Raw genomic sequence first — 6906 nt, 5'->3', positions numbered from 1 at the left:
AGGAACGCTTCACGAATTTGCGAGTCATCCTTGGGCCATACTCGGGGTTCGCTGATTGGTCCACTTAACTTATTAGGATGGCCAATCAGCGTACCCACCTAACTTATTAGGATGGCAAATCAGCGTACCCACTTATTAGGATGGCCAATCAGCGTACACCATAAACTCTCTACACTCACGATTGGCTGTCCTCAGTGAGGGTGCCTCCCACCCTCCGCCGCCGTTCGTAATACGAACGCCATTGTCGATGGCTGGCGACCAGTTCAGCGTGTGCCCGGAGATAGCTGGGATAGACTCCAGCAGCATAAATAAATCAATGAATAAATTAGAAATATTTTAAAATAGCGAGTTACTTTTCAATCACCCTGTATGTAAATAGATTCATCCCTCGCCGAGACCGGGGATCGAACCCGTGTTCCCCACGTGCCGAGGGAGGGACGGCCAGCCGAACGACCGCCACCTTTCTTATTTATAAAGATTAGATCTTATTTACATAGATACATACATTTACATTAACACCGATTAGCTTTCAGTTGTCGCGCCTCTTGTTTATATATATTATATAGATTTATTTATAATGATCGCTCCCCGTCGAGACCGGGGATCGTACCCGAGTCTTCTCGGTAACGTTCCAATTTTAGTCAACGGTTAACCGAGACGGTTAGCATTGCGTCGCTGAGTGGCGTGACGAGGATTTCCGGTGACATTGAAACTAGCAAACGTTGAATTTTTTTTTTACATATACCGTGAACTTCCAAGAGCTTTAAAAAAACTACATAGTGGGAAGATAGTTGGGATAGGCTCCAAGCACGCCCGCGACCCGCGTGAGGAGAAGAAGTACAGAAAATGGATGCATGGAAAAAACGTAAGTAGGAAACCAGCCATCCTACTAATGCTGATTTCCTAGTGGGGACAAATATGGTATCGTATGGTAATCGTTTATTGTTCAGTCATGGAACGCAGAGTGCCGAATTTTGCTTTTTAAGAGGCCACTGTCACAAAAACAAGACAAACAACAACCATTAAAAAAAATATCAATCATCAATAAAGACATCACAGCATACATTCATACATGTTCTTTGTTGTATGAAACGGTTACAGATGAAAGAGGTGGTCTGGAGCCTCCCTCCGCCAGTCGATCATAGATGCTGTGACTGCTAATACTACTGCTACTATTGTAAACAAGAACAATATTCAACGACGTATCTATAGCTGTGGTTTTTAAAAACACAATCAAAATACAGACAAACGAGTAAATACGTGGTAGTACCAAATTCCTCCAGCAGATGGCAGCAGATCTAGATAGCCTCCCACTATATTTTTTAATATAGTTTTCTCATATTTTTAGGTCAAAAACAATGATAAAATGAGAAAGCAAGGCTATATAAATGCTCGGAATAAATCGGAAATAAAAAAACAGATTCGTTTTACTGCTATATTTTGATTTTAAAAAAGGATGCAATATGCATAAAAAAATATTTTTTTAAAATAAGGGACACTTTTTTAAAATGAGGAACGCTTCACGAATTTGCGTGTCATCCTTGCGCAGGGGCCATGCTAATCTTCTCTGTATCGTTCCAATTTTAGTATATGCGAAGCCGAAGCAACGCAATTGGTATACCTGCTGGGCAGGTATATAAAGAGCACATCATAGAGCACATCCTTGAGGTCAGGTATCACCCCAGACCACTCGGACAACTCGGTGACAAAATACATGGGTGTGTATATGGAATGCTAGTTCAACAATATGTTAGTTATTATTGTGTATTTTTACAAGCAGAAATTCACAAAAAAACTACCTGTGAAAACACAGGAGTGCACACACGGCAATCTGATAGGCTGCCGGGAGGATCATGCAAATACATTTGCGCGCAGACGAGTGCTGTTCGGTGCAGAGGAAGGGCCTCTTCGCTGCACCACCCCCTCGTGGGATTGCGGCCAAGGTGGGGGAGGAAAGGCTCACGCCTGCTCGCACAAGGCCTGCAGTGACACAGCACAGCAAAACAAAGTCGAGCGTCCTGCAGAGGGAAGTAGTAATTGGTGTCAAGGACGTATGTCGAAGTGATTCATCGCGACGGACTCAGATCTTTTGTACGTCGGGGAGGAGTTTAGCTTGGGTTGTTTGCAAAAGTTACGAAGAGTTATCGTGTGTTGGAGGACGTTTTGTTGGTGGATTTATTCAAAATCAAATCATAAGAAAGCAATTTCTTTTTCAGGCTATCGTCAGGGGAGTTTGAAATGATATAAAAGTGTTTTAGGATTGTATTTTGTGGAATAGTTATGGTTAAACCTATTACTACAGGCAAAGAGAAACATTTGAAGTTGGGGTGGCATTATTTTTTTTCTCTAGTCTCTGTCCTTACATTACTGTATAATAATAATAACGATAACACATATGCTTTTTATTGGCTATCCATCCGTGTCTCTCACAGAAATGCATGAATGTAGTTTTTCTTCTGCTAACCACTTTTCCAGCATGCCCAAAAACACGCAAATCTGCTATTCTCTTGAACGTGACCTCAAGAGGTCAAGGCCAAGCTGCGGTTACCATTGTGCTTCATCACCAGCAGAGGGCGTTGCAGCCTGGAAGAATTGATGAAGTGGAGCGACCTACGCTTCAGAGTGTCTCTCTGGAAAAGCAGCTGTGCAATGTTGTCTTTCTGGGGTGACAGTGACGTGGCACCTCGCATATTAATTTATGTGGATGCATTAGTTTTGAAGTAGGTTCAGTTGATTACAATTCTAATCTTGTCCACTAGATGGTAGCAGTTATCCACACAAATAAAAAGCACCCACCTTGGATGGCTGCGGCTCAGTAAGTAGAGTGCGTCGTCCAGTGAGCGAAGGGAAGCTGGTTCGAGTCCCGGCTCCTACAGTCCGCAGGTCAAAGTGTCCTTGGCCAAAACACTGAACCCTAAATTGCTCCCTGTGGTGCTGGCAGTGCCTTGCATGGCAGCAGCAGCCCTTTGTGGTATGAATTGTGCAATTAGGTGAATGTGAGGCTCTGTAAAGTGCTTTGGACACTTTGAAGGTGTAGATAAAGCGCTATATAAGCACAGTCCATTTACCATTTTTACTATTTACATGCGAAGCAGGGTACCTGGGGTATTTCAGTGAAAACTCTGAGGAAGTTGAGCCTGAGATGAGGGTAAGCATGTTCCTCTTCCCCAGCTCTTTGGAACGGAATCATCAGGCATTCCTTCATCTCAGGGTCAACTCCGCTTCTCACTTGGGCCTCAAGTTTCCTCAACAGCTCCGCAAAACCACATCATCAATTCTTCCAGGCTGCAACGCCCTCTGCTGGTGATGAAGCACAATGGTAACCGCACCTTGGTCTTTGTTGTAAGAAACGGTTACAGATGAAAGAGGAGGTCTGGAGCCTCCCTCCGCCAGTCGATCATAGATGTTGTGACTGCTAACTAATACTAGTGCTACTATTGTAAATAAGCAAAATATTTAACAGCGTATCTATAGCTGTGGTTTTTAAAAACACAATGAAAATAAAGAGAAACGAGTAAATAGGTGGTAATACCACATTTCTCCAACAGATGGCAGCAGATCTAGATGGCCTCACACTGTATTTTTTAATATAGTTTTCTAATATTTTTTGGTCAAAAATCATGATAAAATGAGAAAGAAAGGCAGATTCGTTTTACTTCTATATTTTGATTTAAAAAAGGATGAAATATGCAGAAGAAAATATTTTTTTTAATGAGGAACGCTTCACGAATTTGTGAATCATCTTTGGGCCATACTCGGGGTTCGCTGATGGGTCCAGGTAACTTATTAGGATGGCCAATCAGCGTACCCACCTAACTTATTAGTATGGCCAATCAGCGTACACCATAAACTCTCTACACTCACGATTGGCTGTCCTCAGTGAGGGTGCCTCCCACCCTCCGCCGCCGTTCGTAATACAGACGCCATTGTCGATGGCTGGCGACCAGTCAGGGTGTGCCCGGAGATAGCTGGGATAGACTCCAGCAGCATAAATAAATCAATGAATAAATTAGAAATATTTTAAAATAGCGAGTTACTTTTCAATCACCTTGTATGTAAATAGATTGATCCCCCTCGCCGAGACCGGGGATCGAACCCGTGCTCCCCGCGTGCCTAGGGAGGGACGGCCAGCCGACCGACCGCCACCTTTCTTATTGATAAAGATTCGATTTGATTTACATAGATACATACATTTATACATTGGTACCGATAAGCTTTCACTTGTCGCGCCTCTTATCGAGACCGGGGATCTTACCCAATCGTTTATTGCTCAGTCATGGAACGCAGAGTGCCGAATTTTGCTTTTTAAGAGGCCACTGTCACAAAAACAAGACAAACAACCATAAAAAAATATCAATCATCAATAAAGACATCACAGCATACATTCATACATGTTCTTTGTTGTATGAAACGGTTACAGATAAAAGAGGAGGCCTGGAGCCTCCCTCCGCCAGTCGATCATAGATCTTGTGACTGCTAATACTACTGCTACTATTAAAAACAAGAACAATATTCAACAACTTATCTATAGCTGTGGTTTTTAAAAACACAATCAAAATACAGAGAAACGAGTAAATAGGTGGTAATACCAAATTCCTCCAGCAGATGGCAGCAGATATAGACGGCCTCACACTGTATTTTTTAATATTGTTTTGTAATATTTTTCCGTCAAAAATCATGATAAAATGAGAAAGAAAGGCAGATTCGTTTTACTGCTATATATTGATTTAAAAAAGGATGAAATATGCAAAGGAAAATATTTTTTTTAAATGAGGAACGCTTCACGAATTTGCGAGTCATCCTTGGGCCATACTCGGGGTTCGCTGATTGGTCCACTTAACTTATTAGGATGGCCAATCAGCGTACCCACCTAACTTATTAGGATGGCCAATCAGCGTACCCACTTATTAGGATGGCCAATCAGCGTACCCACCTAACTTATTAGGATGGCAAATCAGCGTACCCACTTATTAGGATGGCCAATCAGCGTACACCATAAACTCTCTACACTCACGATTGGCTGTCCTCAGTGAGGGTGCCTCCCACCCTCCGCCGCCGTTCGTAATACGAACGCCATTGTCGATGGCTGGCGACCAGTTCAGCGTGTGCCCGGAGATAGCTGGGATATACTCCAGCAGCAGAAATAAATCAATGAATAAATTATAAATATTTTAAAATAGCGAGTTACTTTTCAATCACCTTGTATGTAAATAGATTCATCCCTCGCCGAGACCGGGGATCGAACCCATGTTCCCCACGTGCCGAGGGAGGGACGGCCAGCCGAACGACCGCCAGCTTTCTTATTTATAAAGATTAGATCTTATTTACATAGATACATACATTTACATTAACTTAGCTTTCAGTTGTCGCGCCTCTTATTTATATATATTATATAGATTTATTTATAATGATCGCTCCCCGTCGAGACCGGGGATCGTACCCGTCTTCTCGGTAACGTTCCAATTTTAGTCAACGGTTAACCGAGACGGTTAGCATTGCGTCGCTGAGTGGCGTGACGAGGATTTCCGGTGACATTGAAACTAGCAAACGTTGAATTTTTTTTACATATACCGTGAACTTCCAAGAGCTTTAAAAAAACTACATAGTGGGAAGATAGTTGGGATAGGCTCCAAGCACGCCCGCGACCCGCGTGAGGAGAAGAAGTACAGAAAATGGATGCATGGAAAAAACGTAAGTAGGAAACCAGTCATCCTACTAATGCTGATTTCCTAGTGGGGACAAATATGGTATCGTATGGTAATCGTTTATTGTTCAGTCATGGAACGCAGAGTGCCGAATTTTGCTTTTTAAGAGGCCACTGTCACAAAAACAAGACAAACAACAACCATTAAAAAATATATCAATCATCAATAAAGACATCACAGCATACATTCATACATGTTCTTTGTTGTATGAAACGGTTACAGATGAAAGAGGTGGTCTGGAGCCTCCCTCCGCCAGTCGATCATAGATGCTGTGACTGCTAATACTACTGCTACTATTGTAAACAAGAACAATATTCAACAACGTATCTATAGCTGTGGTTTTTAAAAACACAATCAAAATACAGAGAAACGAGTAAATACGTGGTAGTACCAAATTCCTCCAGCAGATGGCAGCAGATCTAGATAGCCTCCCACTATATTTTTTAATATAGTTTTCTCATATTTTTAGGTCAAAAACAATGATAAAATGAGAAAGCAAGGCTATATAAATGCTCGGAATAAATCGGAAATAAAAAAACAGATTCGTTTTACTGCTATATTTTGATTTTAAAAAAGGATGCAATGTGCATAAAAAAATATTTTTTTAAAATAAGGGACACTTTTTTAAAATGAGGAACGCTTCACGAATTTGCGTGTCATCCTTGCGCAGGGGCCATGCTAATCTTCTCTGTATCGTTCCAATTTTAGTATATGCGAAGCCGAAGCAACGCAATTGGTATACCTGCTGGGCAGGTATATAAAGAGCACATCATAGAGCACATCATTGAGGTCAGGTATCACCCCAGACCACTCAGACAACTCGGTGACAAAATACATGAGTGTGTATATGGGTGTATATGGAAGCTAGTTCAACAATATGTTAGTTATTATTGTGTATTGTGTAGCAGAAATTCACAGAAAACAATCTGCGAAAACACAGGATGTGCGCACGCAGCAATCTGATAGGCTGCAGGAGGTTCATGCAAATACATTTGACGTCAGACGAGTTGCCGTTAGTGCAGACAAAGAGGCCGTGCCTCCTCGCTGCAGCACCCCCTCCTCGGAATGCGGCCAGGGTGGGGGAGGAAGCACCTCGTGCGTGCTCGCACAAGGCCTGCAGCGACACAGCACAGCAAAACAAAGTAGAGCGCCCTGCAGTTCCTGTGCAGAAGAAGCACCGAAGACCGAGCCGATTCAGCCT

At 42.5% G+C, this 6906-nt stretch overlaps 2 non-coding genes across 2 annotated transcripts; both read right to left on the bottom strand.

Annotated features, from left to right (window-relative positions):
- Positions 1–1504: 1504 nt before the first annotated feature.
- LOC133482826 (U6 spliceosomal RNA) lies at positions 1505–1610 on the bottom strand. The gene has a single exon (XR_009789978.1). It is a non-coding gene; the product is annotated as a U6 spliceosomal RNA (small nuclear RNA).
- Positions 1611–6330: 4720 nt separating this feature from the next.
- LOC133482825 (U6 spliceosomal RNA) lies at positions 6331–6436 on the bottom strand. The gene has a single exon (XR_009789977.1). It is a non-coding gene; the product is annotated as a U6 spliceosomal RNA (small nuclear RNA).
- Positions 6437–6906: the final 470 nt, after the last annotated feature.

The sequence above is a fragment of the Phyllopteryx taeniolatus genome, chromosome 8 (assembly GCF_024500385.1).
Source record: "Phyllopteryx taeniolatus isolate TA_2022b chromosome 8, UOR_Ptae_1.2, whole genome shotgun sequence".
Classification (NCBI taxonomy): domain Eukaryota; kingdom Metazoa; phylum Chordata; class Actinopteri; order Syngnathiformes; family Syngnathidae; genus Phyllopteryx; species Phyllopteryx taeniolatus.
This window is presented reverse-complemented; position numbering and strand designations above follow the sequence as displayed.